The following is a 9,464-nucleotide window of genomic DNA, read 5'->3' as shown; positions in this document are numbered from 1 at the left end:
TCGTGACAGATCTCTCTACTGAAACTTGGCAGGCCAGAAAGGAATGGCAGAAAATCTTCAATGTGATGTACAGAAAAAATGTGCAGCGGAGATACTTTATCCAGCAAATCTGTCATTTAGAATACAAGGAGAGATAAAGGTCTTCCCAAACAAACAAAAACTAAAGGAATTCATCGCCACTAAACCAACCCTACAAGAGATCCTAAAGGGGATCCTGTGAGACAAGGTACCAGAGACATCGCTACAGGCATGAAACCTACAGACATCACAATGACTCTAAACCCATATCTTTCTATAACAACACTGAATGTAAATGGACTAAATGCGCCAACCAAAAGACATAGGGTATCAGAATGGATAAAAAAAAAACAAGACCCATCTATTTGCTGTCTACAAGAGATGCATTTTAGACCTGAGGACACTTTCAGATTAAAAGTGAGGGGAGGGAAAACTATTTATCATGCTACAGGAAGTCAAAAGAAAGCTGGAGTACCTATACTTATATCAGACAAACTAGAGTTTAAATTAAAGGCTGTAACAAGAGATGAAGAAGGGCATTATATAATAATTACAAGGTCTATCAATCAGGAAGAGCTAACAATTATAAATGTGTATGCACAGAATAAGGGAGCCCCCAAATATATAGAACAATTACTCACAAACATAAGCAACCTTATTGATAAGAATGTGGAAATTGCAGGGGAGTTTAACACTCAACTTATAGAAATGGATAGATCATCTAGACACACGGTCAATAAAGAAACAATAAAGAAACTGAATGATACATTGGATCAGGTGGACTTGACAGATATATTTAGAACTCTGCATCCCAAAGCAACAGAATATACTTTCTTCTCCAGTGTATATGGAACATTCTCCAAGATAGATCACATACTGGGTCACAAAACAGTCCTCAATAAATGTAAAAGAATTGAGATCATACCATGCACACTTGCAGACCACAATGCTATGAAGCTTGAAATCAACCACAGGAAAAAGTCTGGAAAACTTCCAAAAGCATGGAAGTTAAAGAACACCCTATTTAAAAATGACTGGGTCACCCAGGCAATTAGAGAAGAAATTTAAAAATATATGGAAACAAACGAAAATGAAAGTACAAGAATCCAAACGCTTTGGGATGCAGCGAAGGCAGTCCTGAGAGGAAAATACATTGCAATGCAGTCCTGTCTCAAGAAACAAGAAAAATCCCAAATCCAAAATCTAACAGCACACCTAAAGGAAATAGAAGCAGAACAGCAAAGACAGCCTCAACCCCCCCAGAAGAAGAGAAATAATAAATACCAGAGCAGAAATAAACAATATAGAATCTAAAAAAACGGTACAGCAGATCAATGAAACCAAGAGTTGGTTTTTTGAAAAAATAAGTAAAATTGATAAACCTCTAGCCAGGCTTCTCAAAAAATAAGGTGGATGACCCAAATAGATAAAATCATGAATGAAATGGAATTATTACAACCAATCCCTCAGAGATACAAGCAACTATCAGGGAATACTATGAAAAATTATATGCCAACAAACTGGACAACCTGGAAGAAATGGACAAATTCCTAAGCACCCACACACTTCCAAAACTCAATCAGGAGGAAATATAAAGCTTGAACAGACCCATAACCAGCAAAGAAATTGAATCAGCTATCAAAAATCTCCCAACAAATAAGAGTCCAGGACCAGATGGCTTCCCTGGGGAATTCTACCAGACATTCAAAGCAGAGATAATACCTATCCCTCTCAAGCTATTCCAAAAAATAGAAAGGGAAGGAAAACTTGCAGACTCATTCTATGAAGCCAGCATTACTTTGATTCCTAAACCAGAGACCCAGTAAAAAAAGAGAAGTACAGGCCAATATCCCTGATGAATATGGATGCAAAAATTCTCAATAAGATACTAGCAAATCGAATTCAACAGCATATAAAAAGAATTATTCACCATGATCAAGTGGGATTCATTCCTGGGCTATAGGGCTGGTTCAACATTCGCAAATCAATCAACATGATACATCACATTAATCAAGAAAATATAAGAACCATATGATCCTATCAATAGATGTAGAAAAAGCATTTGACAACATTCAGCATCCTTTCTTAATAAAAACCCTCGAGAAAGTCGGGATAGAAGGAACATACTTAAACATCATAAAAGTCATTTATGTAAAGCTCACAGCTAACATCATCCTCAATGGGGAAAAACTGAGAGCTTTCCCCCTGAGATCAGGAACACGACAGGGACGTCCACTCTCACTGCTGTTGTTTAACATAGTGTTGGAAATGCTAGCATCAGCAATCAGGCAACAAAGGAAATCAAAGGCATCAAAATTGGCAAAGATGATGTTAAGCTTTCACTTTTTGCAGATGCCATGATATTATACATGGAAAATCCAATAGACTCCACCAAAAGTCTGCTAGAACTGATACATGTATTTAGCAAAGTCGCAGGATACAAAATCAATGTACAGAAATCAGTTGCATTCTTATACACTAATAATGAAGCAAAGAAAGACAAATAAAGAAACTGATCCCATTCACAATTGCAACAAGAAGCATAAAATACATAGGGATAAATCTAACCAAAGATATAAAAGATCTGCATGCTGAAAACTATAGAACTCTTATGAAGGAAATTGAAGAAGACATAAAGAAATGGAAAAACATTCCATGCTCATGGATTGGAAGAAGAAATATTGCGAAAATGTCAATACTACCCAAAGCTATCTACACATTCAATGCAATCCCCATCAAAATTGCACCAGCATTCTTCTCGAAGCTAGAACAAGCAATCCTAAAATCCATATGGATCCACAAAAGGCCCCAAATAGCCAAAGTAATTTTGAAGAAGAAGACCAAAGCAGGAGGCATCACAATCCCAGACTTTAGCCTCTACTACAAAGCTGTCATCATCAAGACAGCATGGTATTGGCACAAAAACAGACACTTAGACCAAAGGAATAGAATAGAAACCCCAGAACTAGACCCACAAACGTTTGGCCAACTAACCTTTGACAAAGCAGGAAAGAATATCCAATGGAAAAAAGTCTCTTTAACAAATGGTGCTGGGAGAACTGGACCGCAGCATGCAGAAGGCTGAAACTAGACCACTTTCTCACACCATTCACAAAAATAAACTCAAAATGGATAAAGGACCTGAATGTGAGACAGGAAACCATCAAAACCCTAGAGGAGAAAGCAGGAAAAGACCTCTCTGACCTCAGTTGTAGCAATTTCTTACTTGACACATTCCTAAGGGCAAGGGAATTAAAAGCAAAAATGAACTACTGGGACCTCATGTAGATAAAAAGCTTCTGCACAGCAAAGGAAACAAAACTAAAGGCAACCAACACAATGGGAAAAGATATTTGCAAATGACATATCGGACAGAGGGCTACTATCCAAAATCTATAAAGAGCTCACCAAACTCCACACCCGAAAAACAAATAATCCAGTGAAGAAATGGGCAGAAAAGATGAATAGATACTTCTCTAAAGAAGACATCCACATGGCCAACAGGCACATGAAAAGATGCTGAATGTCGCTCATCAGGGAAATACAAATCAAAACCACACTCAGATATCACCTCACGCCAGTCAGAGTGGCTAAAATGAACAAATCAGGAGACTATAGATGCTGGCGAGGATGTGGAGAAACGGGAACCCTCTTGCACTGTCGGTGGGAATGCAAATTGGTGCAGCCACTCTGGAAAACAGTGTGGAGGTTCCCCCCAAAATTAAAAATAGACCTACCCTATGACCCAGCAATAGCACTGCTAGGAATTTACCTAAGGGATACAGGAGTGCTGATACATAGGGGCACTTGTACCCCAATGTTTATAGCAGCACTCTCAACAATAGCCAAAGTATGGTAAGAGCCTAAATGTCCATCAACTGATGAATGGATAAAGAAATTGTGGTTTATATACACAATGGAGTACTACGTGGCAATGAGAAAGAATGAAATATGGCCCTTTGTAACAACGTGGATGGAACTGGAAATTGTTAAGTGAAATAAGCCATACAGAGAAAGACAGATACCATATGTTTTCATCTTATGTGGATCCTGAGAAACTTAACAGAAGTCTATGGGGGAGGGGAAGGAAAAAAAAAGTGGTTAGAGTGGGAGAGAGCCAAAGCATAAGAGACTCTTAAAAACTGAGAACAAACTGAGGGCTGATGGAGGGTGGGAGGGAGAGGAGGGTGGGTGATGGGTATTGAGGAGGGCACCTTTTGGGATGAGCACTGGGTGTTGTATGGAAACCAATTTGACAATAAATATCATATATTAAAAAATAAATAAATAAATAGATAGATGAAATAAAATTATGCATATTTAAATATTAATAGTTATTATACTATTGCTTTCCAAAAATATTATACCAATTACCATTCTGTTGAAATATTCATGAACCTTTTCCCACAATTTGAACAATTCTTAACATTACCAAATATATCAAGTGTATGTTTTTCTTCATTTTTACTTTCCTTCCTAGATAGCATGTGAAGTTAAATATTTGCTTTATTTAAAAGTAATTTTAATGTGTTTTTTGGAGTTTGCCTATTTACAAACTTTTCCAATCATTGGGTTATTTTCTCAGTCCCTTATTTTTATTTTTTTTTCTTAAATAGGCTTTAAATATTCCCCCAGTCTGTTATTAGTTTTCAAAAAAAAAAATTGTTCCCAACGAGGGTGCCTGGGTGGCTGTCAGTTAAGCATTGGACTCTTGATCTTGGCTCAGTCATGATCTCATTAGACCGAGCCCCATGTTGGTCTCCCCGCTGAGAACACTGAGCCTGCTTGGGATTCTTTCTCCCTTTCTCTCTGCCCTTCCCCGCTCTTACTTTCTTTCAAAAAATAAATAAATAAACATTTAAAAACAAAAAGGAAAAGCTCTTCCCTGACACACTTTTATTTTAAAAAGTTTTATTTTAAAAAGTTTATGTAATTAAATTCATTAGTGTTCTTTATGATTTCTTCCTCTAGAAGCTTGCTAATGGGTCTTTATCCTGAAGTTTTGAACATTTTAAGGTTTTTATGTTTAGTATCTGAAATTTATATTAGGAGGTAAAAGGTAAATCTCCAACCCTCTTTTCTTTCAGAAGTTTGATAGTTTACTCATAGATCAAAATATTGGAGCTTAAGTTAATTTGTATTTGGTATGAGATAAGGATTAAGTTTTCTTTTTTTAATGTCCACTCTTTATAACACCATTTATTGAATATATATTTCCTGTCTTCATTGGCAACCGTGTCAGAAAGGAAAAAGAGGAAGGGAATAAGAACAGGCAATAAGATGCATGTGGGGAGAGCCAGGGGTAATAGAATAGAGATAAACCTATTCTGGTGGTCACACAAATGTACATGTGTGAAAATGGCATAGAATTACACACACACACACACACACACAAACCCATACACACACACATAAAATGGATGTAAAACTAGTGAAGCTTGAATAAAGAGGACTATATCAGTGTCCGTGTTTTAGCTGTAATATTATACTATACTTATACAATGTTACCATTGGGAGGAACAGGGCAAATGGTGTGTGGGGTCCTTCAGTATCATCACAAAATAAATATTATCTGTGAAAATTTATTCTAAAATAAAAGGTAATACTTTTAACAAAAATAACTTGAAAATTATTGAATCCTTGAAACGAAAGCCAAAAGATATTTGAACAAAATATGGTTCATTAATGACCAAAAGAGAGAGACACTTTCAGATTAAGAACTGTTAAATAAACAGGCAACTGTTAGAGGAAAAACTGTTACTAACCTACTCAGCAACCTCATTTGGTAGACTATGCTTTTTTTATCTCCATAAAATGACCTAAAATGTACAGTACCTGGTGAAGAGGTTAGGGGAAGTAGTTGACTTTCATAAAGCAGTTCTGCATCTAAATGGAATGAGTATAAATACAGTTGCTATAGAAAAGTGATAAACTGATTAAGTTTCTATTTCCATTACAATTAAAATTTATCATTTTGAGCAAAATCTTCTGTTTTAAAGACATCTATAAAATGCCTGAGAAAGTGATTATACAAGTTCCCATGAGACACTTTAAAAAATATGTCTATCACCACATCCATGGGGATGTAACAGAAGACAGATGCCCATTCAATATAAAACAGATGTTTTACCATTCAGACATGATCAAAGATAAATCAATGGTTTTGAAGATAGTAGTCTCCTTTTTGACTGTGTTCATTCATAGATACAACTGTTCAGTCACAGCAATAACATAAATTTGGCCTGGAAGTATTGCAAATTGCTTTAAACATGTAGATTTTATCAAGAAAGGGTCCTTCCTCATTCATGTATTTTAAAAAGAGAACTTCACACCTGCATAGATTGCCTAATTATCTATTAATTCTAGTCCCAAACTGCATTTGAAAATGAGAAAAGCCCAGATACATTAGTGGTGCAGCTCAGAATAAAGTCATCCTTTTTTTTTTTTTTTAAATAAATTATGTTATAGTTTGCAGAATGCTTTCACCTAGATTACCTCATCTGATTGTCATGACCTACCTGGAAACTAATTAAAGGAAGCATTCTGACTTCTGTTTATACTGTTGAGAAAAAGGAGACTTAGCATCAGTGATTTAGAGATGGTGTCACAGTGATACGAGCGGAGCCAGAGTTTAGATCCAGCATTTGTGTTTCCATTTTCAACATTCTTTGGTAGCACCTTATTTTCTACAACAAGTAGTGCTATAAGCTTGTGGTAGGCAGAGTGATGGTTCCCCAAAGATGGCCGCTCCAATCTTAAGATCTGTGAATATGTCGGGGCGCCTGGGTAGCGCAGTCGGTTAAGCGTCGGACTTCAGCCAGGTCACAATCTCGCGGTCCGTGAGTTCGAGCCCCGTGTCGGGCTCTGGGCTGATGGCTCAGAGCCTGGAACTGTTTCCGATTCTGTGTCTCCCTCTCTCTCTGCCCCTCCCCCATTCATGCTCTGTCTCTCTCTGTCCCAAAAATAAATAAACGTTGAAAAAAAAATTAAGGATCTGTGAATATGTTAGCTTCCATGGCAAAAGAGGTTTGTGAATTTGATTGCATTTAGTATCTCGAGATGGGAGATTATCTTGGATTATCTAAATAAACTCAGTTTCATCACAAGGGATCTTCTCAGGAAAAAAAGGTAGGAGAGTCATCAGCGATCTGGAAGTAGAGATCTGCCTGATGTGGTGTCACACACCAGGAGCACAGGTGGCCTCTAAAATTTGGGAAAGGCAAGAACAGGGATTCTTCCTCGGAGTCTGCAGAAGCAATACACACCTGATGACACTTTGATTTTAGCTCATCGTAACCCATTTCAGAACTCTAACCTCCAGAACTACTAGAAAATTAACTTGGGTTGTTTTAAGCCACTAAATTTATGGTAATTTGTTAATCCACCAATAGGAAACTAATAAAAAACTCTGAAGTTAATACTTGTTGTAAATAACTACCCCAGTGATTTTGCTTTTAGGTAAAAGATTCTAACTAGAAATTCACTTCCCAATAGAAAACCATGAAAAAAAATCAAGTGCCTTCATTCTGATTTACTGATTTTTGTGTTTCCTTTCTCTTCGCTCCTGTCATTTCTTAATGAAAAAAAAAAGTTTTGATTTTTCATACTTAAGGATTGTGTTTTCCACAATCTTAATACCCTTCCAGGCTTTAGATTCCTTCTGGGTAATTTTACCACCACCACCACCTCCACCACCACCAACAACAAAAAGGGATTATTTTTTATTGTTATATGACTTGGTAGTAAATTGTGCAAATCAATCAACCTCTGTAGTATCAGCAGAGGTCAATATGGTATGATATTCTAGGAATCTTATTGCTAAGTTCCCTATAGCATGAGGAGTATTAATTTCATATATATACATGCACGTGTATCAAAATGTTTTATTTTAAATTATCAATATAAGTTTTCTATATGGGCCTCCATTAAATTTTGTCTATGCATTAATTAGTCAGCAGAAGATAATTCTAGTCATATCTATTTAAATATTATTAATACAAGGTTTGTTACCATGAATTTGTGCCATATCACCTTTGCTTCAGACACACATAGAGGTACTGAACAAGGAATGCTTATGCAGTCCTGGGTTCAAATATAGGCATTCTGTCTGTGGTTAACATCTGCTGAATTATAAAAGAGCCACTTAATTTATGATTTTATGGGACTGTAATTTCTAGAGAGAAGGGCCTTGGAGCCTCGCTGTATTTCTTTATCCAACCACTTGTCATAGATTGCAAGTGAACATTTTTAAATTTTCCTTAAGGATTTGAGGAAGAATAAGCATGGCCTATTCAGTGTCTCAGTAACTGAATATATTAATGCATTCAAAAGAGTAGTAAGACTCAAATTGTACTTTTTCCTTGCTTGGTCACCATGAAACTATGCTAGGTTTTTTCTCAAAGCCTTTTTTTTTTTTTTTTTTTTTTTTTTTACATAGAAGTAGTATTTAGGTTCTTGTCTCTTAAAAAATATTCAGCTATAAACTGTAGATACAAATTATAATCCTTAATTCACACACATATGTGAAGTTTAAAAACCCAAAATTTATGCAAAAATACATGACTATCTTTACCTGGAATAGAAATTACATAAAGAATGAAAAAGACCAGAAGTATGATCTCTATTTGAAAAATATTTAAATTACTCTTGTTCTCATGCACATATAAAATATATCTGTAAGAATATTCATTGCCTTATCTAGGTTTAATTCATCAGGCCATTTAATGTAGCAGGTGACATGGACTTCAGTAGTATTTGCCAACTCAGTATTTATTCATACTTAAAAAATCACTGTATTTAAGTATGATTGATTTACAAAAGCTGTACACATTTAATGTATATAACTCAAATTTGGAGATAAATATCCACCTGTGAAACCATCACCACATTCCATGCCATAAACATATCCATCATGTCTAAAGGTTTTTTCCTGCCACTATTATTGTTAGTATTTGTGATGAGAACACTTAATATTGTATATGAGATAATTTTCTGACAAGGTAGATTTTATGTTAACTAGAAGTACTATTCTGTACAGCAGATCTCTAGGACTTACTTATCTTGTTTAACTGTACCCTTTGACTAATACCTTCTCCTTTTCCTGAGGCAGTGTTGACTCTTTACCCATATGCTGTGCATATCCTTCAAGCATCAAGAGAAGAACCATTGTGAAATTACCGTATCTGTTTCATGCTGTTTACCTTCAGTTGTCTTCTGTGCTTTTATGAGCTCACTGACTACTCTAAATCAACACACTTAAATAGTCTTATAAATATCCCCTTGCCTACTCATCCAGAACTCATTATTATTTATGTTTAGAGAATAATGAAGCTCTAGTTCATCGACATTATGATTTATAACAGCTTGAGGAAGGAAGGAGAGTACAATAACTTAAAATTATTACCGTATAGCATTTTTTTTAATGTAGACTTCAACATACTTTCAGG

This window comes from Leopardus geoffroyi, chromosome A1 (genome assembly GCF_018350155.1).
Source record: "Leopardus geoffroyi isolate Oge1 chromosome A1, O.geoffroyi_Oge1_pat1.0, whole genome shotgun sequence".
Taxonomy (NCBI): Eukaryota; Metazoa; Chordata; class Mammalia; order Carnivora; family Felidae; genus Leopardus; species Leopardus geoffroyi.
The sequence above is the reverse complement of the archived record's forward strand: the minus strand, read 5'-3'. Positions refer to the sequence as shown.